Genomic DNA, 27,538 nt, shown 5'->3' with positions numbered 1-27,538 from the left:
TGCCAGGGTGGCGCTAGAGAGCAAGAACATTCTTTGTGAGATTTTTGTAGATAGTGGAGCAGCTGTCAATCTAATTGATAATCAATTTGCTATAACACATGGTTTCCAGGTATGCACTTTGGGAAAGGACATACCTGTTTTTGCTATTGATTCCGCTCCACTTTCTCAAAAATCGTTAAAAGGCATAGTTCACAATATCCGTTTGATTGTGAGTGATACTCATGTTGAGGATGTGTCATGTTTTGTCCTAAGCGGGTTACTCCTATAGTATTGGGGCTACCCTGGCTCACTAAACATAACCCCACCATTGATTGGCAAGTGAGGCAAATAAATGGTTGGAGTGACTTTTGCAGAGATAATTGCCTCTCGACATCTACTTCACAGGTTTCTACTAAGACTGTACCATCTTTTCTCTCTGAATTTTCGGATGTGTTTTCTGAGAGTGGTGTTTAGGAGCTGCCCCCTCAAAGGGAGTACGATTGCCCTATTAATCTCATCCCAGGTGCCAAGCTGCCAAAATCTCGTTTATACAATCTCTCTCAACCTGAAAGGGTCGCAATGCGTGCTTATATCTCTGAGAGCCTGAGAAAGGGACACATACGACCCTCAAAGTCACCTGTTGCCGCTGTTTTTTTCTTTGTTAATAAAGAAAATGGTTCTTTAAGACCATGTCTGGATTTCAGGGAGCTGAACAGTATCACAATTCGTGACCCTTATCCACTTCGTGTCTGTGAAGGTTCTCATTTATCCAGGTCATGGTATATATCTGTAAAGAATAAATCAAGGCAACTGGACGTACTGTAGATTTCTTGAAAACGTTTCACTCGTTCTTCCAACGAGCTTTCTCAATTCTGAGTGATTGTACAAAAAATTCTGGGAATAAATATGTAACTGAATCCACATCTGGTAATTAGATCCAGCATTGGGTCCAAGGTGTTGATTCCATTATCCTAATTGGAGTCAGTAGGTGATAAAGACTTCCCAGAAAAAGGTGTCAAGACAGCATTATACGTGGCAGACAATAGCTCAGCACACTAAGAGCAAGGAGAGGCAGAAGAACAAGTTCTGCATTTTGTTATCCCAAACTGCAAACAGCCATACCAATGAGGAACTGACATGGAGGCAAAAGGAGGGAACAAGGACAGTGCAAAAACAAAGAGAAATGGGTGCAGAATCTTTCAGACCGGGTTCTCAACCAGCCTGAGATGGATGTCCTTGCGAAAGAGTTGAACTTCGCAATCACACCAAGAACCATACCAATAGTTGATATTATTTCAGCCACTGAAGCCTCAATCCACAGCAACAAAGTACCCCAGGGTGAGGCTGAACAACTTCGCCTTAAAGTGTCTGCAGCTCTGGCCAGTGCCAAACCACCTCCTTCAAACTTGACTAGAGAAGAAAGGAAGGCGGTTACATCCCTGAAGAAAGACACAAACATCACCATCCTGCCTGCAGATAAAGGAAGATGCACAGTTGTACTTAATACGTCTGACTACGATGCCAAGGTGACCACACTCCTGGATGATAACAACACATATGAGGCCCTAAGATGAGACCCAACCAGTGGCTACAAGAAGAAGGTTATAGAACTACTACAACAACTAGAAAAGGGCAAAATCATTGATCGGGCCATGTATCATCGCCTCTACCCCGGGGAAGCCCCTCCATGTATTTATGGACTTCCTAAGATACATAAGGACGGGACCCCTCTCAGGCCAATTGTCAGCAGCATCAACTCTGTGACCTACAATGTGGCCAGAATCCTAGCGCCCTTGGTTGGAAACACACAACATCACATACAGAACTCTCAAGATTTCACCACCAAAATACAGAACTTGGTATTGGGCACAGAAGAAACAATGGTCTCCTATGATGTTACATCCCTTTTCACCTGCATACCCACTACAGAGGCAATTGAAACAGTCAGGAAACAGTTGCTATTAGACAACACCTTAGGATGCAGAACAGAACTTAGCCCAGACCAAGTGTGTGCCTTACTGGACCTTTGTCTAAGTACCATCTACTTCAAGTATAAAGACAAGTTCTACATGCAAAAACATGGCTGCGCTATGGGATCGCCAGTCTCGCCTATTGTAGCGAACCTGTATATGGAGGAAGTAGAAAGGAAAGAGCTGACCACTTTCAAGGGAATTACACCGAGTCATTGGTTCAGATATGTGGATGACACTTCATAAGGCTTTCACCGACCACATCAACTTAGTGGATCATAACATCAATTTCACGCAGGAAGATATGCAGAACAACAAACTGGCATTTCTGGACTGTCTTACAACAGTGGAAGAGGGAAGGAAGCTGGGAATAGAGGTCTATCGAAAACCAACACACACAGACCAGTACCTGCTGTTTGATTCCCACTATCCTCTAGACCACAAACTGGGAGTCATCCAGACTCTACACCACCGGGCAGAGAAAATCCCCACTAGCACAGAGGCCAAGGCGAAGGAACTCAAACACCTCAGAGGGGCACTTAAAACTTGTGGGTATCCAGTTTGGGCCTTTGTCAAAACAGAAGGAAGGAGAAGAAAGACCACCAAAACTACCAGTAAGGACGAGAAGCATGACAGACGCAAGAATATGGTTATCCCATATGTAGCTGGGGTGTCTGAGAAACCCAAAAGGATTTTTAATAAACATCACATTCCTGTTTGCTTTAAACCCAGCAACACACTGAGGCAACAACTGGTTCACCCCAAAGACCCAACGCCTAAACACAAGATGGACAACACTGTGTATGCAGTCCAGTGCAATGAGGAATGCTCAGAACTGTATATCGGCGAAACAAAACAACAACTACATCAGCGTATGGCCCAGCATAGAAGAGCCAAAACCTCTGGTCAAGATTCAGCCGTATACTTACATCTAAAAGGAACAGGTCACACCTTTGAAGACAGTCAAGTATGTGTTTTGGATAAGGAGGCCGATTGGTACAAACGAGGCGTGAAGGACGCCATCTACGTAAAAATGGAGAAGCCAAGCTTGAATAGAGGTGGGGGGGTTAGACATCTATTGTCTGCCACGTATAATGCTGTCTTGACACCTTTTTCTGGGAAGTCTTTATCACCTACTGACTCCAATTAGGATAATGGTATCAACACCTTTGACCCAATGCTGGGTCTAATTACCAGATGTGGATTCAGTTACATATTTATTCCCAGAATTTTTTGTACAATCACTCAGAATAGAGAAAGCTCGTTGGAAGAACGAGCAAAACTTTTAAAAGAAATCGACAGTACGTCCAGTTGCCTTGATTTATTCTTTACAGATATATACCTTATCCGCTTCCTCTGATCCCGGACCTGTTTAACCAGATTGTTGGGGCTAAAGTTTTTTCCAAGTTGGATTTAAGAGGGGCATACAACCTGGTCAGGGTCAGAGAAGGAGACGAATGGAATACGACCTTCAATACCCCTGAGGGACATTTTGAGAATTCGGTTATGCCTTTTGGTTTGATGAATGCTCCAGGCATCTTCCTGCATTTTGTGAACAGCATTTTTTATCATTTAATGGGGAAATTTGTACTAGTGTATCTAGATGACATTTAGATTTTTTCTCCTGATTTCAAAACTCATCAGGACTAGAGTTGAGCGAACACCTGGATGTTCGGGTTCGAGAAGTTCGGCCGAACTTCCTGGAAATGTTCGGGTTCGGGATCTGAACCCGACCGGAACTTCGTCCCGAACCCGAACCCCATTGAAGTCAATAGGGACCCGAACTTTTCAGCACTAAAAAAAGGCTGTAAAACAGCCCAGGAAAGGGCTAGAGGGCTGCAAAATGTAGTTAAAACCCCTGCAAACAAATGTGGATAGGGAAATGAATAAAAATAAAAATGAAATAAATAAAAATTAACCAATATCAATTGGAGAGAGATCCCATAGCAGAGAATCTGGCTTCATGTCAGCAGAGAATCAGTCTTCATGTCATAGCAGAGAATCAGGCTTCACGTCACCCAACACTGGAACACTCTATTGTCATATATTTAGGCCCCGGCACCCAGACAGAGGAGAGGTTCATTCAACTTTGGGTTGCCGTGCAATATAATGGTAAAATTAAAATAAAAATTGGATTGAATGAGGAAGTGCCCTGGAGTCCAATAATATATGGTTAAGGGGAGGTAGTTATAAATGTCTAATCTGCACAAGGGATGGACAGGTAACGTGGGATCCATGCCTGGTTCATTTTTATGAACGTCAGCTTGTCCACATTGGCTGTAGACAGGCGGCTGCGATTGTCTGTAATGACGCCCCCTGCCATGCTGAATACACGTCCAGCACCTCCAAGGCATAAAAGGCCAGCTCTGGCCACGTGGACAATTTGGAGACCCAGAAGTTGAATAGGGCCGAACCATCAGTCAGTACGTGGCGGGGTGTGCACACGTACTGTTCCACCATGTTAGTGAAATGTTGCCTCCTGCTAACACGTTCCGTATCAGGTGGGGGTGCAGTTAGCTGTGGCGTGTTGACAAAACTTTTCCACATCTCTGCCATGCTAACCCTGCCCTCAGAGGAGCTGGCCGTGACACAGCTGTGTTGGCGACCTCTTGCTCCTCCTCTGCCTTGGCCTTCCACTTGTTCCCCTGTGACATTTGGGAATTCTCTCAGTAGCGCGTCTACCAACGTGTGCTTGTACTCGCGTATCTTCCTATCACGCTCCAGTGCAGGAAGTAAGGTGGGCACATTGTCTTTGTACCATGGATCCAGCAGGGTGGCAACCCAGTAGTCCGCACACGTTAAAATGTGGGCAACTCTGCTGTCGTTGTGCAGGCACTGCAGTATGTAGTCGCTCATGTGTGCCAGGCTGCCCAGAGGTAAGGACAAGCTGTCCTCTGTGGGAGGCGTATCGTCATCGTCCTGCGTTTTCACCCCACTGTGAACATGCTTCATCCTCATCCTCCTCCACCTCCTCCTCATCCTCGTCCTCCTCATCCTCCAGTAGTGGGCCCTGGCTGGCCACATTTGTACCTGGCCTCTGCTGTTGCAAAAAACCTCCCTCTGAGTCACTTCAAAGAGACTGGCCTGAAAGTGCAAAAAATGACCCCTCTTCCTCCTCCTCCTCCTCCTCCTCCTCCTGGGCCACCTCCTCTTCCATCATCGCCCTAAGTGTTTTCTCAAAGAGACATAGAAGTGGTATTGTAACGCTGATAACGGCATCATCGCCACTGGCCATGTTGGTGGAGTACTCGAAACAGCGCAACAGGGCACACAGGTCTCGCATGGAGGCCCAGTCATTGGTGGTGAACTGGTGCTGTTCCGCAGTGCGACTGTCAAGCATGTGCAAGGTGGAGTTCCACCTGGTGGGCACGTCGCATATGAGGCGGCGAGTGGGAAGGCCGAAGTTACTCTGTAGCGCAGACAGGCGAGCAGCGGCAGGATGTGAACGCCGGAAACGCGAACAGACGGCCCGCACTTTATGCAGCAGCTCTGACATGTCGGGGTAGTTGTGAATGAACTTCTGCACCACCAAATTCAGCACATGCACCAGGCAAGTGATGTGCATCAAACCGGCTAGTCCCAGAGCTGCAACGAGATTTCGCCCATTATCGCACACCACCAGGCCGGGCTTGAGGCTAACCGGCAGCAACCACTCGTCGGTCTATTGTTCTATACCCTGCCACAACTCCTGTGCGGTGTGGGGCCTGTCCCCCAAACATATGAGTTTCAGAATGGCCTGCTGACGTTTACCCTGGGCTGTGCTGAAGTTGGTGGTGAAGGTGTGTGGCTGACTGGATGAGCAGGTGGAAGAAGAGGAGGAGGAAGCCGAGTAGGAGGAGGAGGCAACAGGAGGCAAAGAATGTTGCCCTGCGATCCTTGGCGGCGGAAGGATGTGTGCCAAACATCTCTCCGCCTGGGGCCCAGCCACCACTACATTTACCCAGTGTGCAGTTAGGGAGATATAGCGTCCCTGGCCGTGCTTACTGGTCCACGTATCTGTGGTTAGGTGGACCTTGCAACAGATGGCGTTGCGCAGTGCACACTTGATTTTATCGGATACTTGGTTGTGCAGGGAAGGCACAGCTCTCTTGGAGAAGTAGTGTCGGCTGGGAACAACATACTGTGGGACAGCAAGCGACATGAGCTGTTTGAAGCTGTCTGTGTCCACCAGCCTAAATGACAGCATTTCATAGGCCAGTAGTTTAGAAATGCTGGCATTCAGGGCCAGGGATCGAGGGTGGCTAGGTGGGAATTTACGTTTTCTCTCAAATGTTTGTGAGAGGGAGAGCTGAACGCTGCCGTGTGACATGGTTGAGATGCTTGGTGACGGAGGTGGTGGTGTTGGTGGTACATCCCCTGTTTGCTGGGCGGCAGGTGCCAACGTTCCTCCAGAGGCGGAGGAAGAGGCCGAGGCGACAGCAGCAGAAGTGGTAGCAGGGGGAGCCTGAGTGACTTCCTTGTTTTTAAGGTGTTTACTCCACTGCAGTTCATGCTTTGCATGCAGGTGCCTGGTCATGCAGGTTGTGCTAAGGTTCAGAACGTTAATGCCTCGCTTCAGGCTCTGATGGCACAGCGTGCAAACCACTCGGGTCTTGTCGTCAGCACATTGTTTGAAGAAGTGCCATGCCAGGGAACTCCTTGAAGCTGCCTTTGGGGTGCTCGGTCCCAGGTGGCGTCGGTCAGTAGCAGGCGGAGTCTCTTGGCGGCGGGTGATCTGCTTTTGCCCACTGCTCCCTCTTTTGTTACGCTGTTGGCTCGGTCTCACCACTGCCTCTTCCTCCGAACTGTGAAAGTCAGTGGCACGACCTTCATTCCATGTGGGGTCTAGGACCTCATCGTCCCCTGCATCGTCTTCCACCGAGTCTTCCTCCCTGACCTCCTGTTAAGTCTGCACACTGCAGAAAGACGCAGCAGTTGGCACCTGTGTTTCGTCATCATCAGAGACGTGCTGAGGTGGTATTCCCATGTCCTCATCATCAGGAAACATAAGTGGTTGTGCGTCAGTGCATTCTATGTCTTCCACCGCTGGGGAAGGGCTAGGTGGATGCCCTTGGGAAACTCTGCCAGCAAAGTCTTCAAACAGCATAAGAGACTGCTGCATAACTTGAGGCTCAGACAGTTTCCTTGATATGCATGGGGGTGATGTAACAGACTGATGGGCTTGGTTTTCAGGCGCCATCTGTGCGCTTTCTGCAGAATACTGGGTGGGAGATAATGTGAACGTGCTGGATCCACCCAATTGACTAATGCCTGTACCTGCTCAGGCCTTACCATCCTTAGAACGGCATTGGGCCCCACCAAATATCGCTGTAAATTATGGCGGCTACTGGGACCTGAGGTAGTTGGTAAACTAGGACGTGTGGCTGTGGCAGAATGGCCACGTCCTCTCCCAGCACCAGAGGGTCCACTAACACCACCACGACCATGTCCGCGTCCCTTACTAGATGTTTTCCTCATTGTTACCGTTCACCACAATAAGAAAAATATTATTTGGCCCAATGTATTGAATTCAAATTCAGGCCTTTTTTTTAAAGACACCTAACACTATCTGGCTATCTATTTAGGTACCGTATTACACTAATACAGGCACAGCAGTAACGACAGATTTAGCTGACTATAAATTTGAGGCCTATTATTTAGGCGCTGGGTGACAGGTATATGTTTACGGACAGAATTACACTTGGAAATGCACGGTAGCGTGTGTGTGAAGTTATTGAGAATGACTCTATCTGCACCTTCAATCTAATATATCCTTTTATGGATAGATTTAAAGTAGGCCTGATACAGCAGAAACCACTGATTTAGGGAATTGCTAAGTTGGGAATTGTATTTCAACCCAGAACAAAAACTGTGCTTTGACGGACACTAAATAACTTGACCAGCTACAGCAATAAACACAGATTTAGATGAATATAAATTTGAGGCCTATTATTTAGGCGCTGGGTGACAGGTATACGTTTACGGACAGAATTACACTTGGAAATGCACGGTAGCATGTGTGTGAAGTAATTGAGAATGACCCTATCTGCACCTTCAATCTAATATACCCTTTTAAGGATAGATTTAAAGTAGGCCTGATACAGCAGAAACCACTGATTTAGTGAATTGCTACGTTGGGAATTATATTTCAACCCAGAACAAAAACTGTGCTTTGACGGACACTGAATAAATTGACCAGCTACAGCAATAACCACAGATTTAGCTGAATATAAATTTGAGGCCTATTATTTAGGAGCTGGGTGACAGGTATACGTTTACGGACAGAATTACACTTGGAAATGCACGGTAGCGTATGTGTGAAGTTATTGAGAATGACCCTATCTGCACCTTCAATCTAATATACCCTTTTATGGATAGATTTAAAGTAGGCCTGATACAGCAGAAACCACTAATTTAGGGAATTGCTAAGTTGGGAATTGTATTTCAACCCAGAACAAAAACTGTGCTTTGGCGGACACTAAATAAATTGACCAGCCTCAGAAATAAACACAGATTTAGCTGAATATAAATTTTAGGACTATTATTTAGGCGCTGGGTGACAGGTATACGTTTAGGAACAGAATTAAACTTGGAAATGCACGGTAGCGTGTGAAGTTATTGAGGATGACACTATCCGCACCTTTAATCTAATATACCCTTTTATGGATAGATTTAAAGTAGGCCTGATACAGCAGAAACCACAGATTTAGGGAATTGCTAAGTTGGGAATTGTATTTCAACCCAGAACAAAAATATATCCTTTGCCAGACAGCAGACAGTATTACAATTGGCTGGCCACAGCTTTAGGGTACTGCTATTTTGGCAATTGTATTTCACCCCTCAATGAAATAGCAAGCACAGCCAAGCCCCTGATGTAGGATATAGCAAAAAAAATAACCACACTATTGATGGTTAAATGGACTTGGTGGCAGCTTGTGCTGGCACACCACAAGACACAAAATGGCCACCATTTGGGCAGCCTAAAAACAGTGAGCAATTAAATAGCAGCAGTTCAATGATCCACAGCTGTAGATCGATCACTAAATTAAGTGTTTTTGAGGAGTTAATCACTGCCTAATCTCGCCCTAACAGTCGCAGCTGCAACCTCTCCCTACACTGATCAGGGTGCGCCCTGGTGCGGCGCTATGTGACTCCAGCTTAAATAGAGGCTGGGTCACATGCTGCACTGGCCAATCACAGCCATGCCAATAGTAGGCATGACTGTGACGGCCTCTTGGGGCAAGTATTATGATGCTTATTGATTGGCTGCTTTGCAGCCCTTCAAAAAGCGCCAAGAAAGCGACGAACACCGAACCCAAACCCGGACTTTTACGAAAATGTTCGGGTTCGGGTCCGTGTCACGGACACCCCAAAATTCGGTACGAACCCGAACTATACAGTTCGGGTTCGCTCATCCCTAATCAGGACCACCTTAGTCAGGTCTTGCTCATTCTGCGGGAGAATAAATTGTACACTAAACTGGAAAAATGTGTGCTTGCGGTTCCAGAAATTCAATTTCTGGGGTTTCTTTTCTCCGCTTCTGGTTTTCGCATGGACCCCGAGAAGGTCCGCGCTGTGCTTGAGTAGGAGCTTCCTGAGAATCAGAAGGCGCTGATGCACTTTTTGTGTTTTGCCAATTATTACAAGAAGTTCATTTTGAATTATTCCTCTGTTGTTAAACACTCACTGATATGACTAGAAAGGGGGTAGATTTTTCCTCCTGGTCGGTAGAGGCGCGTAAGGCCTTTTCTGGGATCAAGGAGAGTTTTGCTTCCGCTCCCATCTTGGTACAACCTGATGTCTCTCTACCCTTCATAGTTGAGGTTGACGCTTCTGAGGTGGGTGTGAGTGCGGTCTTGTCTCAGGGTCCCTCTTCTGCCAAATGGCGACCGTGTGCCTTTTTCTCGAAGAAACTCTCCCTCTCACTAGAGGGAGCCAGACACCCTATTACCGTGTTTACCGACCATAAGAATCTGGCCTACTTGGAGTCAGCCAATTGTCTGAACCCGAGACAGGCCAGATGGTCTTTGTTCTTTTCAAGGTTTAATTTTATTGTCACATTCCGCCCTGGGGTTAAGAATGTGAAGGCGGATGCCTTGTCACGTTATTTTCCGGGAGGGGGGAACTTTGAAGACCCGGGTCCCATTTTGGCTGAAGGGGTGGTTGTGTCTGCTCTTTATCCTGAATTGGAGGCAGAGGTTCAGGCAGCCCAGGCAGAGGATCCTGATCTTTGTCTTCCTGGGAGGTTGTTTGTGCTTCTCGCTTTGCGACACAAGGTTTTTAAGGAGCACCACGATACTGTCCTTGCTAGGCATCCGGATATTAGAGCCACAGTGGATCTAATCGCTCGGAGATTCTGGTGGCCGGCTCTTCGTAAGTCGGTTGAGGGTTTTGTGGCAGCCTGCAAGACCTGTGCTCGTGCCAAAGTCCCTCATTCATGGCCATCGGGTCCTCTCCTTCCGTTACCCATTCCTTCCCGTACTTGGACACATCTGTCCATAGATTTCATCACGGACCTGCCTCGTTCCTCAGTGAAGACTGTGATTCTGGTGGTGGTGGACCGTTTTAGCAAAATGGCGCATTTTGTTCCTTTTCCTGGCTAGTCCAATGCTAAAACGCTGGTGCAGGCATTTATTGATCACATTGTCAAACTGCATGGTATCCCTACAGACATAGTCTCTGATAGGGGCACGCAGTTTGTTTCCAGATTCTGGAAGGCCTTCTGTTTTTGCTTGGGGGTTTGGTTGTCATTCTCTTCTGCTTTCCACCCGCAGTCGAATGGCCAGACAGAGCGCGTCAATCAGAATCTGGAGACATATCTGCGTTGTTTTGTGGCGGAGAATCAGGAGGATTGGTGTTCTTTTCTCTCCCTTGCTGAGTTTGCTTTAAATAACCGTCGTCAGGAGTCCTCTGATAAGTCACCATTTTTTGATGCATACGGGTTTCATCCGCAGTTTGGGACATCCTCTGGAGAGGGGGCTTCTGGTTTACCTGATGAGGAGAGATTTTCCTCATCTTTGTCATCTATTTGGCAAAAGATTCAGGATAATCTAAAGAGCATGAGTGAGAGATATTATCGTGTGGTGGATAAGAGACGTGTGCCTGGTCTGGACCTGAATGTTGGCGATCTGGTATGGTTGTCTACTAAGAATATCAAATTTAAGGATTACCTCCTGGAAGTTGGGTCCTAAGTTTATTGGGCCTTACAAAATCTTGTCCGTTATCAATACCGTTGCCTACCGTCTTGATCTTCCTCAGACTTGGAAGATCCATAATGTTTTTCACAAGTCCCTATTAAAACCTTATGTTCAACCCACTTTACCCTCCTCTTTGCCTCCTCCTCCAATTGTGGTTAATGGTAATCTTGAATTTCGGGTCTCTAGGATTGTGGACTCTCGTATTGTCCGCGGTTCTCTTCAGTACCTTGTTCATTGGGAGGGTTATGGTCCTGAGGAGATGATGTGGGTTCCAGTGGTGGACATTAAGGCCACTCGTCTTCTCAGGGCATTCCATAGGTCCCATCCTGAGAAGGTGGGCTCTGAGTGTCCGGAGTCCACTCGTAGAGGGAGGGGTACTGTCACCACCAGATCTTTGAGAAGTTCTGATAGACGTTCTTCAGTACTTCCTGCATGATCTTCTTTTGTTTTGCTTTCGTTTTGACATCTCTCCTCCCTCTCCCAGGTGTCATCTATTAGCAGTGATTGCCTCCATATATATCTCCCCCCCATATTTCCTCACCTTGCGGTTTATACAACTTCCTGGACTGTGCTGATGCTAGAAGCTGCTACTGCTGCATCCACAAGATAAGTCTGTTCCTTTATTTCTGTTTTCCTGTGGTCTTGATCCTAGGTGCCCCTGACTCCCTCCGTATTTAGTGTAGGGAGCCGGTGGTCATGTCCCCTCACTATTATAGGGTGTTCAGGTGTCATACAGTCGAGGAACGAGGGTATGCAATTATCTACCATAGAGATTTTTGCATAGGCTGAGCAGTAAGGGAGAGTGCTAGGGCTGTTACAGGGCTTACCCTCTTGTTCCTTAGTTTTGGATCAAGTCAGTCGGATCTTCATTTGTGTCTTCTAGTTTTCTGCAACACCATCTGTGACACGGGATGGAATAGCATGCCGCTGCAAGATGCTGTGGTAGCCATGCTGGTTCAAAATCTTTTTTTGTCCGCCCCACCACTACATTTCTTTATTTCAGAATCCAACAAGGATCTCGGATAGCCCCTGGAGGACAGGGGCTATCCGAGATCCTTGTTGGATTCGGAAATAAAGAAATGTAGTGGTGGGGCGGACAGAAAAAGATCTTGCAGTGACAATAGACGGCTACCGTTTATTGTCAAGTATCATCCGTGGATTAATAAATTTCGTCATGTGATCAATAAACATTGGGGGATTGTGCGTGCGGTTTACCCTGATGTTGTTGAATTCAGAGATGTGCCCATGATTTGTTATAAAAGAACAAAAAACATTAGGGACACAATCGTTAAAGCGGATATAGGTGGCACTATCAAGATGCCACGCCAACTTTTTCTTTCTACTCCCAAGAAGGGCACCTTCCCTTGTCTACAGTGTGTCCATTGCTCTGCAGTAATTAAGGGTGAATCCTTTTCCCATACGCACACAGGTAAAAAATTCCCGGTCAAAGGATTTTTTACTTGTGACAGCAATTATGTAGTGTCTAGCTAACTGCCTCTGTTACCTATACACTCCACTGAACTACACAACGGCTGTTGCAGCTACAAAAGACTACACACTGTGCTTAAATAAAAGGTATTTATTCACACACTATATGTCACAGTATAATATTTGCTTATAATTATATATATATCTATATCAATGGAATAGATATATATATTTATAGCAGCACACAACAATATAAGTACACACACTATAACAATACACTATTACGGTTCTAACTACACTAACACAGTCCCAAGTCCTCCCCAACATCTAACTACAATTGCAATAATACACATACATACACTTTACCAGCAGCCTACCCAATCCTGACAATATACTATCCCTACGGGGAATAACCAGGGGTTATTACGGACACTGTTGCTGCTGGGGGTAAGCAGGACAGTCGTGATGGGGGTAGAGACACAGGGGCAACACCACTGCAACAGGGGATATGAGGGATCTAAAATCCTGGGGGAACACAGGGGATATTATGATTATAGTGGGACTCAGGGCAGGAGAGGTTAAGGGTAACCAAGAGTTATACAGGGAAAGGTGAGGGTTATAGAGGGATTTGGGGTAAGATTACCAGGGTTATAAGGGGGTGACTGGGCTGCTTCCAGGGTACAGGCTCATCAGGGATTAATGCTGAGGCATGAGGTCAGCAGCCAGGGGTTAGGGGATGGTTGGTACTCAGCCATTTCCAGGAGCATGTGGCCGCATGTGGCCTCTCTTCCTTCAGGGAGCTGTTCCCATCCCATGTGTCTAGTCCAGATGCAAGAGCCCCCTGTTCCTGGTTTCAGGCTCCTATATCAGCCTCAGAAACAGCCCACCTCCCCCCTCCTCAGGGATGTGACATCATAGTGTGACTGTGACGTATGCCTGCCAGTTGGCCCCCTGAGGCTAGCAGCACCACACGCCCAGCCATGTCGCAAACATGAGGTGGGGAGAGCATAGTAACTAGGCTGATAAACTCAACAAAGGGCCTCAGATCTATTGATCCCTTAGCCTTTGAAGTCACCAGCCACCTGGAGACATATCCACCCCCCTGCAGGAACTGGCTGAACGCCGTATCTATGGAGGGAATTTAAGTATATGTATATGTATATAGATACTTGGGGCGCATCTATATACATATATATATACTCATTATAAATCTGGGGCATAAATGGGCCATATATATATACCTGGGAGAGAGCCATGGCAGATACACATATATAGATGTTTGGGCCACATCTACCTGCATGTACATATACACAATATAAAAGGGCTAATATACATGCATATATGTAAGGGCATATATACATATATATTTAAATCCAAACTTCCCTCAACATAGACTTTCCTCAACATCTTCATTTGAAGATTAGACCACCATGACACCTTCTTTCAGCCGCGTCTCATCTATGCAGAGTTTCAAAAAAAAAATATATTTTTTTATATTCCACACTTTACTATAATCCTCCCCCTCCTGGTGCCTCAACACATCCTGCTGCTACCTCCAATACTGTGGCAGAGCCAGCCAGACAGTCCCCTATAATAACATGCTTACAAACTGTCCTCCATGGTAATAGCGTTCCAGGGTTACTCAACTCCTGTCCTCAGAGCCCAGCTGACGGTCATGATTTCCTTAGTACTGAGTAGACGATATAATTAGTGTCAATGCATCAAGATTTACCACAGGTATTCAATCTGTGGGATATTCTCAAATCATGCCCGGTAGGTGGGCCCTGATGACTGGAGTTGAGACAAACTACCCTACAGTATCACCAATAGCATCCCCATTATGCTATGTATTATGTGCTCAATAACAATTCCCCCATAGGGCCCCTAGTAGACATAAGGCCTCCAATAATGGCCCCCAGCAGTAACAGAAGGGGCCATTATTTATATTTATATTTAATATATATATATATATATATATATATATATATATACATACAGTACAGACCAAAAGTTTGGACACACCTTCTCATTCAAAGAGTTTTCTTTATTTTCATGACTATGAAAATTGTAGATTCACACTGAAGGCATCAAAACTATGAATTAACACATGTGGAATTATATACATAACAAACAAGTGTGAAACAACTGAAAATATGTCATATTGTAGGTTCTTCAAAGTAGCCACCTTTTGCTTTGATTACTGCTTTCCACACTCTTGGCATTATCTTGATGAGCTTCAAGAGGTAGTCCCCTGAAATGGTTTTCACTTCAGAGGTGTGCCCTGTCTGGTTTAATAAGTGGGATTTCTTGCCTTATAGATGGAGTTGGGACCATCAGTGGCATTGAGGAGAAGTCAGGTGGATACACAGCTGATAGTCCTACTGAATAGACTGTTAGAATTTGTATTATGGCAAGAAAAAAGCAGCTAAGTAAAGAAAAACGAGTGGCCATCATTACTTTAAGAAATGAAGGTCAGTCAGTCAGCCGAAAAATTGGGAAAACTTTGAAAGTAAGGGCTATTTGACCATGAAGGAGAGTGATGGGGTGCTGCGCAAGATGACCTGGCCTCCACAGTCACCGGACCTTAGCCCAATAGAGATGGTTCGGTGTGAGCTGGACCGCAGAGTGAAGGCAAAAGGGCCGACAAGTGCTAAGCATCTCTGGAAACTCCTTCAAGACTGTTGGAAGACCATTTCAGGTGACTACCTCTTGAAGCTCATCAAGAGAATGCCAAGAGTGTGGAAAGCAGTAATCAAAGCAAAAGGTGGCTAATTTGAAGAACCTAGAATATGGCATATTCTCAGTTGTTTCACACTTGTTTGTTATGTATATAATTCCACATGTGTTAATTCACAGTTTTGATGCCTTCATAGTCATGAATATAAAGAAAACTCTTTGAATGAGAAGGTGTGTCCAAACTTTTGGTCTGTACTGTATATATATATATATATATTTATTAATACAGAGGAGGCCATTATATATCCTAATTATACCGGGGGGCCATTATATATAATTATACCGGGGGACCATTATATATAATTATACCGGGGGACTATTATATATACTAATAACAATACAGAGGGGGACATTATATATCCTAATATTAAAGAGGGGCCATTATATATAATAATTATACAGGGTACCATTATATATTATACAGAGGGGCCATTATATATTATAATTATACAGAGGGGCCATGGCCCCTCTGTATAATTATAATATATAATAGCTCCCTGTATAATTATATATAAAGCCCCTCTGTATAATATATAAAGGCCCTTCTATATAATATATAATGGCCCCCATTATTCTCCCCACCAACATAGTGCCCCCAGTATGGCCCCTAGTACTTACAGAAAAAAAATATAATAATATTCACCTCTCTTTATCGCCTCCAGTAGCCTTTGTTCTGGCATCCCGGCGCAGGCGGTCAGGAACACATCACTGTGCCCTCCTGCGCTGCGTCATCTCGTGAGACACGGTGCATGAGGTCACCGTGATAATATTGTGATCTCCTGCGCCACTCTACTCGCCTCATAGTCTTCAGGCCTGGCAGAACTGAGGGGATGGGGGCCATAGGTTTCCATCGCCCTCATTTTACTGCTTATTGCCTGGCGTCCCCCACACTGCGCCACTGGTTGTTACTGTCAATGGTTGCACAACCAGTTATCAGGTTTAGGGCAGAAAATAACTTTTTCACATTTGTGATACAGGTTTAGAATAAATCTTTGTAGTAAATGGAATGATAATTCTAAAGCAGAGTTTTGTGTTTACCTGTGCTATTTTTTGCTTATATTAAAAATTAATTGGATGATCAGAAACATTTAAATGCAACATATCAGCAAAAATAGAATAAATCTAGTAATGAGTAGTGATGATCGAGCATGCTTGGCCGAACACCTGGCCGAGTCTCCGAGTCTACACAGCCAATAAACATGCAGGTAAGTACTGCCCTTACTGTAATGCCGTAGCTATGTTGGCTGCTGGCATTACAGTGATTGGCTGGCCGAAAAACGTCATCGGATGGGCACCCGATGACGCATGTTCGGCTCATTCTTAGTCAAGGAGAGCTGTGCGCAGGAAGGGACAGACAGGGTAGGGAGTGAAATAGAAATAATTTTATTAGAAAAACTTTTCAGAGACCCAAAACTCTTTTTAAGGACTACTGTTGTGTGTGGCAGCAGCATTATATATTTTTAGCGCAACCTGCGCTAAATAGCTAAAACATTACAGACCCAAAAGTCCTTCTAAGAACTATTGTGTGTGGCAGCAATGTCTGTTTTTAGCGCATTCTGCGCTAAATAGCGTACAATAGTTAGGCCGCTGCAGACAGCGATATTAGCAGCTCCGCATCTCCAGTGTAAAGTGTGCGCATCCCAAAAATATCTGTGACATCCAGTATCATTTTTCCGTAGACGATGTACACTGCGGACAGTGACATTAGCTGCGCCACATCTCCAGTGTAAAGTGTGCGCATCCAAAAAATATATGTGACATCCAGTGTACTTTTTCTGTAGACGGTGTCCGCTCTGGACAGTGACATTAGCTGCGCCAAATCTCCAGTGTAAAGTGTGCACGTCCCAAAAATATCTGTGACATCCAGTGTACTTTTTCAATAGATGGTGTCTGCTTCTGACAGTGACATATTTAGTGCCACATCTGCAGTGTAACGTGTGCGCTAAATTTATTTATCTGTAACGTACAGTGTACTTTTTCCGTAGACGGTATCTGCTGAGGACAGTGACATTACTGGTGGTACCTCTCCTGTATAACGTTTCCTCATCCCATATACCTGTGACATTCTCTGTAATTTTTCATTAGCCGCTGATGACAGCATTGACATTATCTGCGGGATAGCTCCTGCGTGACGTTTCCACATCCCAAATACGTTTTAAAATTTGTTTGCATATACACTTCCAAATCCTACGCTACTGTACATGTGACAGGCTCTTAATCACATATAACATTTAATATGAAGAAGGCGAGCAGAAAGGGATGGGGCAGTGGCCGTGATGCTGATAGTGCACACATAGGCTGTGGCCCTGGGCGCGGTTAAACTGTGCCTGCTGCCAGAGCACAAGAAAAACAATAATCCACGATACCTAGCTTCATGTTCCAGTTTTCAGGGCAGCGCAGGACAAAACTCTTGAAGTGAAAAAAGGTGCGACCAGGTGGTCAGTTGGATTGCAGCAGATAATGCTTCCAGTCGGTTAAGCACCACCCTGTCTTCCACGAAGTCCAGTCTCAATAGCCAAGAGTCTGCTCAACACAATCCTCACCCTGATCTTCCTTCCTCTCACCATGAAGAATCTGGGCATACAAGTGATCCCACACTCGGATATTCCGAGGAGCTCTTTTTAGCGCCATTCCTTGATTTGGCCCTCTCGCCAAGCACGCTTGAAGAGGGACAGATCTTGTGCCCTGATTAACAAACTCTTAAGCATCCACAATCAGAAGATGACGGTGGAGAACAGCAATTACTGTTTAATGAGGTGACTGATGATGGAAACAGTTTCCAATAACTCAATGGCAATTACTGTCTCAAGAGGTTGATGAAAAGGATGAGACAAAGTTGTCAGTCACTGAGCTAGTGGTTAGGTCAACGAGTCAGGAGGATGAGCAGACTAAGGAAGTGGAATAGGATGTGGTGGATGATGAAGTCACTGACCCAACCTAGGAAGGTGGAAAGCTGAGCGAGGACAGCAGTACAGAGGTGGAGGGATCTGCTGCACCGCAACAGGCTAGAAGAGGCAGTGGGGTGACAAAAGGGAGAAGATGGGCAACACCAAACAGGCCTGCAACTGTTCCATGGAGCACCCCCTTGCAGAAATCTCCCATGCCAAGGCGTAGGAGTTCCTCAGTCTGGCGCTTTTTTTTTTAGCAAAGTGCTGACGACAAAAGAATTGTAATTTGCAACCTGTGCCATGCAAAAATGAGCAGGGTCGTGAACACTAGCAACCTCACTACCACCAGCATGATCTGCCACATGGTATCAAAGCACCGTAATAGGTGGTCCGAATGCCTGGGTCCACAATCTGTGTCTGCGGGTCACACCACTGCCTCCTCTTCCCCTGTGTTATGTGCTGGCCAAACCCCTGTCGAAGACGCATGCCCGGATGCCTCCCACCCTGCACCTGGACCTTCACAAGCAACATCAGCGACCACATCCACTTCCGTGTCCCAGCGCAGCGTACAAATGTCCTTACCCCAGGCATTTGAACGCAAGCGTTAATACCCAGACAACCACCCACAGGCCACAGCATAGCACTAAATGTGCAGCTTTCAAAATTACTGACCCTGGAAATTTTGCGATTTAGGCTTGTGGACACTGAGGCCTTCTGCAGCCTGATGTTGGCGGCCATCCCGCGTTACGCAGTTCCTAGCCGCAAATATATTTCAAGGTGTGCCATGCCCGCCCCGTAACATCACACGTGCCCTGACCAACGCAGTTACTGGGAAGGTCCTCTTAACTACTGACACATGGACAAGTGCATTCGGCCAGGGACACTACATTTCCCTGACAGCACACTGGGTGAAAACTGTGGAGGCCATTAGCGAGTCTTACCCTGGGATGGCACAGGTGCTACCGACGCCAAGGATTGTGGGCCCTACATCGATCAGGGTTTCTGCCAGCACCTACGTTAGTAGGTGGTGCTTACATCAATTTCTGACCCATTCATATGAATCACTCATCGTCCCCTCTTCAGAGCAGGGGGTGCATGGTTTAATACTTGGGTTCTCTTATTGACTTCCATTATACTCTACCGAGTACCGGAGCATCCTGATGTGTTCGGCCACAGCACCCGAGTACCTGAGCACTTTGGTGCTCGATCAACACTAGTAATGAGCAAATACTTTTAACTGCAATCACTGCTCCCTGTCATTGCACCCATTACTTACAATGAAATGCTATTCATGACAAAGCAATTTGCAGTGAAGCCTAATTTCCTTGTTCTTAGTGGTAACAATTTTTTTCCCATAAAATGGTGATAAAAGAAATTCATACTCACCTCAGCCACCTTGATTGAAGATCCTGCACAAAATCTTGTGAGCAGTGACATATGACGTCACCATGACAGCCAGCGTGATGACTTCGTTACACATCGAGTGAGATTTTGCACTGGATCTTTAATCAAGATGGCCACAGCAGAATCCTCACTAGCAAATGGATAAGGTGAGTATTTTAATTTTATTTTTTTAACAGATTAACCTCTGATAGCCGTCAATGGTCATCTCATATGCCGCGATCAATGATGAATGCTTTATCTGACAGGTTCAATGATGTACATTTGCCGTTCCCATCTTTGCGACCACTACTCACAAAGAAATGCCCTTTGTAACAAAGTAATGAGTCACAAAGTGAATTTCTTTGTCAAATTTGACAAAGCAGCGGGTGAACAGCATTTCGGATCCGTGCTGCTGCTAGTGCAGGCTATAATGGGGGCGGGCCGCAGTTTTATTCCGCCCACTTCTCAGCATGTCTGCCGTGCTGCTGTCGTAACTCTGGCCCACCCCCATTATAGTCAATGGGGCCAGAGCGTACCTCCGGCGGCACAAGTGCACTAGCGGCAGCACGGATCCGTCAGGCTGTTCACCCGCCAGAACAAGCTGCCGGAGATGGCTGCCGCTAGCGTGAAAGTAGCCTAATATGGAAAGTAATAGTTATATGCAACTTTTAACAGATTTATTCATTTTTCTTTTTAAATTAAATACATCAACATTGTTATGAATTTCTTCCAAGTTTACAACTGCTTTCAGATTTTACTTATGTGCATTTAATTTGATACATTTCTATAATCAATAATATAAAAATTACAAAGTGTGAGGTATGTACGCATGTAGCAGAGTGAAGAGTTGCAGTCATAATGCACTAACTAGATGTGATAACTCACTGAGTGTGTGTGTGCTACTTAATGACTCCTGCAATCTGTATGTGGGTCCTTTTGTAATTGCTAATCAAAAACTGTAATCTTTCAGGTTAAATGATTGCTTGGCCATATCCATCTACCCTGCAGATTTTTTAATAGCTTCACAACTAAAACCACAGGACATTTGTCCTATTCATGTGCTATATGTATGGATAAAAACATTATTTAACTTCTGTTTTATCCATGATAAAATAGGACTGTTATTGTTCATAGGAAAAGGTAAACTCAATGTTTTTTGCGTTTTTTTTTTTCAATTTAATTACATGCAGATAACAATAAACTGTACACTTGATTACTGAACTAAATTCATAATTCATGTAGATAATTTTGATCCTTACCTTTCCTGTGTTCTTAAAGGAGCCTGCCAGCAATTTTGACGATGCAAAGCTACTGACAGCTCACAGTAGAAACTGGAGAGAACAGGAAAGACACACATTTTCTGAAGCTTTTACCACCAGTAGAATGAATATATAACGTTTTACAGTATTCTGCTAGGCTCTGCTCCTGCAAGTGCCCTGGAGACAAATCTTCACTGTGAAGCGCTCTCTACATTGAGTTGCTTTACATGGAGTTGCTTAACTGGCTCAGTAATAGCAAACAGAGGGTGGTTATTTATGGTACACACTGAGTCATTGTCACTAGTGGAGTTCCTCAGGGGTTAGTACTGGGCCCTATCCACTTCAATATATTTATTAATGATGTTGTAGAAGGCTTGCACAGTAATATATAAATTTTTGCACATGACACTAAACTGTGTAAAGTAATTGACACGGAAGAGGACAGTATACTACTACAGTTGGATTTGGATAGATTGGAGGCTTGGGCAGAGAAGTGGCAGATGAGGTTTAACACTGACGAATGTAAGGTTATGCCCATGGGTAGGAATAATGCAAGTCACCTGTACATACTAAATAGTAAAAAATTGACATGGAAAAGGGCCTAGGAATTTTTGTGAACAGTGAACTAAGCTGTAAAAACCAGTGTCAGGCAGCTGCTGCCAAGGCCAATAAGATAATGGGTTGCATCAAAAGGGCATAGATGCTCGTGATGAGAACATAGTCTACCACTTTACAAATCACTGGGGACAGTTCTGGTCTCCTGTGAACAAGGCAGACATAGCAGAGCCGGAGAGGGTTCAGAGGAGGGCAACTAAAGTAATAACTGGAACTACAGTATCCTGAAAGATTATCAAAATTAGGGTTATTCACTTTGGAAAAAAGACAACTGAGGGGAGATTTAATTACTATAGTACAGAGATCTCTTCCATCATCTATTTATCCCCAGGACTGCGACCTTAACAAGGGGACATCCTCTGCTTCTGGAGGAAAGAAGGTTTGTACACAAACATAGAAGAGGATTCTTTACGGTAAGAGCAGTGAGACTATAGGACTCTCTTCCTAAGGAGGTGGTGATGTTGAGTTCACTAAAAGAGTTCAAGAGTGGCCTGGATGTATTTCTGGAGTTTAATAATATTACAGACTATAGCTACTAGAGAGGGGTCGTTGATCTAGGGAGTTATCTGATTGCCTGAATGGAGTCGGGAAGGAATTTTTTTCCCCTTAAGCGGGGAAAATTGGCTTATACTTCACAGGCATTTTTTTTTTTGCTTTACTCTGGATCAACTTACAGCATAACAGGCTGAACTGGATGGACAAATGTCTTTTTTTCGGCCTTATATACTATGTTACTATGTTACATCCCATCTCCTGTGAGTGACACCTGAAATTTCCAAACAGGAGACCCCTACAGCGGTCCCTCAGGTCCTATGCATCTAATCATGTCAAATACTACCATGGTTTCCTAGCATTATGTTGAAGTCAATCTGATTTTCCATTGTTGCTAACATATTAGGACATTTGTCTTATCCTAAAATCTAGTAGTTACTACTAGCTGTTACTGTAAACTAGCAAAAACTATTGAAAACACGTCTGCTATATCAGAATTTGAAATGTAAATAACTAAAATTAAAGCCTCAATTTAATAGATCATTTACAAAACTGACACTAAAGACCTCTTAATTGAAATATATTCCTTCCTGTGAAATGAATGGATGATTGACATTCAATAACTTAGCATACTAACCTAAAACATGATTCTTTGCATTCCTATCTATTTTCAACCTGCAACAAGATTACATTATGTATTCATTAAATCAAGTCATTTGCATATACAGTACTTTCCCAAATTATTATTAACTTTATTACATGGACAGATAACATCTTCAAAGAAATTCATTTTTACTGGATGTTGACCACATGCTAGCGAGCTTGCATAAATATAACACCATCTCTGAACTATTGCTGCAAATATTTAAAAGATGCCCAAAAATGTTTTACAAGTAGAAGCAACATTTTATGGAGAAACTGCTGTACACCCTATTCATAGATGGCCATCCAACTGACATAAACCTTCCACTAAATTGTAGTGTAATCCCCTGCATACTAAGGTCTTATTTGCTTTGCTTGCAGTATGCTAGTCATTGTGGTATATCTTATATTTCCTTACAATAGAATGGATTCTATACAGTAACTTATTTTGTGCTGATTTTAGGTGAGAATATTGCACAAAGAAGCTGCTATGGTGTTTGATTTAATTTGCAAAGTTATGGAACATTGGCTTTGGCTGCTTCGCCGAATGTCACAAAGATAGCGCCGCCTCTGTCAATAAACCCCTCAGATGTTGTATTCATCGTTGATCATGGCATCTGATGCTACAATTGTGGGCTTTTAGGGGTTAATCCGGTCCCAAAAAATACACTCACCATTTGCTTGTAGAGAGGCCATTGCTGCTATCTTGATATGAAATCTTTGTGGGGTGCCATGATGACGTCATCCTGCTGGCCGGGCGAGGTGGCGTGATCACTGCCTGGCCAGCATGCTAGTGAGGTGATGTCACCCCCCAAGCCTGGTACCTTAAATCAAGATGACTGCTGCGACCTCTCTGCAAGCAAATAAGGTTTGTTTTGATTTTTGTTTTTGCTGCCATATCAGTTCCAGATCCGTTACCACGAAGCACGAGGATATTTGGCTTTGTGGAAAATCAAATTTTTCCTGAAATTCAGATAGAAGTCAATTTGTTTGACTTCAATTTGCTCAACACTAGATATAATACAGAAAATGGAACAGGTTTTCATATCGTAGTATGCTCTTTATATGTCACATTTGTACAGGAGTGTAAAATCTGCTACAAATCCAACAAAAATTCAGCATTTAACACATGGCAATTGTATTGTGAACAAATCCAGTGTGGAAATATTCTACATGTGACCCAGCCTGAAACATCATATACTAGATTAGTCGCAGAGGCGTACATAGGAATCACTGGGCCCCATAGCAAAAATCTGAATTGGGCCCCTTAACCCCGCCCACTACCCACCATGGCCCCTCCCACTTCCTGACTTTGCTCCTCCCATGCCACACCCCCATTAAATAAATTTATACATGACCTACAGAAACTGTTAGGGGTTTCCTGGGGGTGACCTGTCACATGGGATATCTGCTGCAGCCTGCAGGTCTCCTTATTTGGGGTGCCATGTTAGGCTACTTTCACACTTGCGTTCGGGTCTCCGCTTGTGAGTTCTGTTTGAAGGCTCTCACAAGCGGCACCGAACGGATCCGTCCAGCCCTAATGCATTCTGAGTGGATGCGGATCCGCTCAGAATGCATCAGTATGGCTCCGTCTGTCCTCCGCTCAGCAGGCGGACACTTGAACGCTGCTTGCAGCCTGGCCGTGCGGAGGCAAACGGATCCGTCCAGACTTACAATGTAAGTCAATGGGGACGGATCCGTTTGAAGTTGACACAATATGGCTCAATTTTCAAACGGATCCGTCCCCCATTGACTTTCAATGTAAAGTCAAAACGGATCCGTTTGCACTTTCATGAACAAAAAAAAAAATGTTGTTTTTTTTTTTTGTTCATGTTAATGCAAACGGATCCGTTCTGAACGGATCTAAGCGTTTGCATTATAGGTGCGGATCCGTCTGTGCAGACACCAGACGGATCCGCTCTGAACGCAAGTGTGAAAGTAGCCTTAAAGGGAATCTGTCACTAGCAATTTACCCCCAATTTTTTTTTCATGAATCCATGTTTAACAGAGTACCTGTTTTCCATCTGTCTTGTTCTTTTGATTGTGAGTCTTGTCATTTCTTCAAAAAAATCGATTCTTATGATATGTAAATGAAGCTGTAAGGAGCCCAGAGGGGCGTTATTCTTTCTCCACGGTGCCCAGGAACGCCCCTCTGAAGTGCCGTGCCCGGCTAAGTTTGAAAACTAATAACGCCTCCAAGTTCATCTAAATCGCCTCCCAGAGGCACGGCTAAGTGCCGCTCTGCGGCAAACACCCCGATCCTCCTCTCGCCGGCATCCCAAATCCCGCGCAGGCGCAGTGCCGTCAGTCATCTTATCATAGCGCAGGCAATCGCCGGCACTGCGCCTGCGCGGGATTTGGGATGCCAGCGAGAGGAGGATCGGATTTGGGAGGCGATTTAGATGAACTTGGAGGCGTTATTAGTTTTCAAATTTAGCCGGGCACGGCACTTCAGAGGGGCGTTCCTGGACACAGTGGAGAAAGAATAACGCCCCTCTGGGCTCCTTACAGCGTCATTTACATATCATAAGAATCGATTTTTTGAAGAAATGACAAGACTCACAATCAAAGGAACAAGACAGATGGAAAAAAGGTACTCATGGATCCATGTTTAATAAAGTACCTTTTTTCCATCTGTGTTCTTCTTTTCCATGTCAGTCTTGTCCTTTCTTCTAAAAATCGATTCTTGCTGTAAGCCGGACTGGAGCCCAGAGGGGCGGTTTTCTTTCTCCACGGTGCCCCTCTGATTAGTGCCGTGCCCGCCTAAATATGAAAACTCTAACGCCTCCAGTATTTAGCTGAATCGCCTCCCAGAGGCGCGGCTAAGTCCTAGACACCCGCCCCCCTCCTCAGCGCTGCGCTCTGAAACACCCGATCCTCCTCTCGTCGGCGTCCCAAATCCCGCGCAGGCGCAGTGCCGGCGATTGCCTGCGCCTGCGCTCTGATAATACGGCTGAGGGCAACAGCTTCAACATCGTCACTGGGCTCGGCGCATGCCCAGTGACGATGTTGAAGCTGTTGCCCTCAGCCGTATTATCAGAGCGCAGGCGCAGGCAATCGCCGGCACTGCGCCTGCGCGGGATTTGGGACGCCGACGAGAGGAGGATCGGGTGTTTCAGAGCGCAGCGCTGAGGAGGGGGGCGGGTGTCTAGGACTTAGCCGCGCCTCTGGGAGGCGATTCAGCTAAACATGGGGGGGGGCCCTGGGGAGAAAAGCAGCCGCATAGCCGGCTGCTGGTCATCAGTGGGCGGGGCCTTATCTGCGCTACGGGCCCCCCAGTGCCGCGGGCCCCATAGCAGTGGCGTGGTCTGCCTCTATGGGCGGTACGCCACTGATTAGTCGTAATGTGAGTTTGGATATTATAATTGGTGAACATTGCTTTTAGAAATAGGTTTGAGTTTAGTTTTAAATTAAGATTTATGGCATTTTGTTTATTTCATAACATTAGGTAGGTTAGAGTATTACCTTGAGTATGCCAAAAATATCAGAAGAAAAACAAAAGTTTATATGATTATTATTAGTGAAGTTTTCAATAATTTGATTTGACTGTTCACCAGACTTGGACAAGAAATTTGATTCGTTACATAGCACTTTGTCATGAATCCCATTCTATTGTATGTAGCAAGGGGAATGACGGGGAATGGTGATCGCGTCACGCCCCCCATCAGATGATGTGTTTAATGCTGATAATGGCATCCGATAGTCACAGTGAGGCCTTTTGGGGTTAATCAGGGGTTTTAAAAATCTGATCCATTTGATCGAGCACCACGCCCTGCCAGCGTGATGATGTGGAAATGTCACATGTCAGTACGCGCAAGAGTTGCTGAATTTTCTTCAATTAAAATGGCCATGATGGCCTCTCCATGATCAAATGGATGAGGTAAGTATGTAATGTTTTTTTACTGCCATTCCAGGAAAAAATGTATTTGTTACCACGAAGCGCACGAAAATTCACCATCGTGACAAGTAAAATTTATCCTGAAATTAGGATCGAAGTCCACTTTGTTAACTTTGATTTGCTCAACACTAATTATTATCCAACTACAATGCAGAGTTGCTATAAGAGATAATATAAAGTGGCTTACAGGAGTTTTCAGTAAATACACAATCCTAAGCAATCTTAAGGTTGCCTTGTAGCAAAAAAAGGAATACAACATTTTCTGCATTGGAAACAAGTAATCATTTAAGAAATAGAACATCACAATTTTGTTCCAAATTTCCCAAAAGATTCACATTTTGGTGAATCCGAAACTTTTGTAATTCATCCTGCACCATGAAAAAAAAAAGTTGAAAAAATAAAGTTTTCTCCACAAAAAAATTAAACGTTTTTGATCATAGATGATGTTAGTAGTCGATGATTGAAGATTCATGTTAGTAGTCGATGATTGAAGTTAGTGATCATAGATGATGTTAGTAGTCGATGATTGAAGATTCATTTTCACCTTGATGCCGGTGACAACTAAATGATGCGGAGGTGGTATAGTTGAAGCCATCTGAGTAAGGGTTTGGGTAGGTATAACCCTAAATATCCCTATGGGTCTCCCTACCTAACTGTGGAGCACCCGCCCCAAAAAGGTGACCCCACTCAATCGACGGCTCACCCTAATGTGCCCTGTATGCCCCTACAAAGACCAAATAAATGATAATGAAATACGTCCCGGCGCATTTCCCCAACTGGTAGTGAAGGCTCCTCAGGGGACAATTAGTAAACTGGTGGTGATGTCCCAGATACTGGCCTCCTAGATGATAAGAGGCACAAAGAATGTCCAAACCATACCTTTATACAGATGCCACTCTCCAGGTGCCGCCGCTTAAAAAAAATAAATAAATGTAAGTGACGATACATCACTTCCGGTATTTGGAATGCAAGATACGTTCCCAACGTGGTTATCCATCTGAAACCCTTAGGGACGCTTTCCAACATTCATTAGACACACCCTGTTGCGCAACATCCCAAGTGTAAAACGTGA

The 27,538-nt window shown here is 44.8% G+C and overlaps 1 pseudogene; it reads left to right on the top strand.

Annotated features, from left to right (window-relative positions):
* LOC122931451 overlaps positions 1-27,538 on the top strand; it is a 128,944-nt pseudogene that overhangs the window by 42,062 nt on the left and 59,344 nt on the right.

This window comes from Bufo gargarizans, chromosome 3, assembly GCF_014858855.1.
Source record: "Bufo gargarizans isolate SCDJY-AF-19 chromosome 3, ASM1485885v1, whole genome shotgun sequence".
In the NCBI taxonomy this organism is placed as follows: Eukaryota; Metazoa; Chordata; class Amphibia; order Anura; family Bufonidae; genus Bufo; species Bufo gargarizans.
Note: the sequence above shows the minus strand (reverse complement) of the source record. Positions and strands in the feature narration are given on the sequence as shown.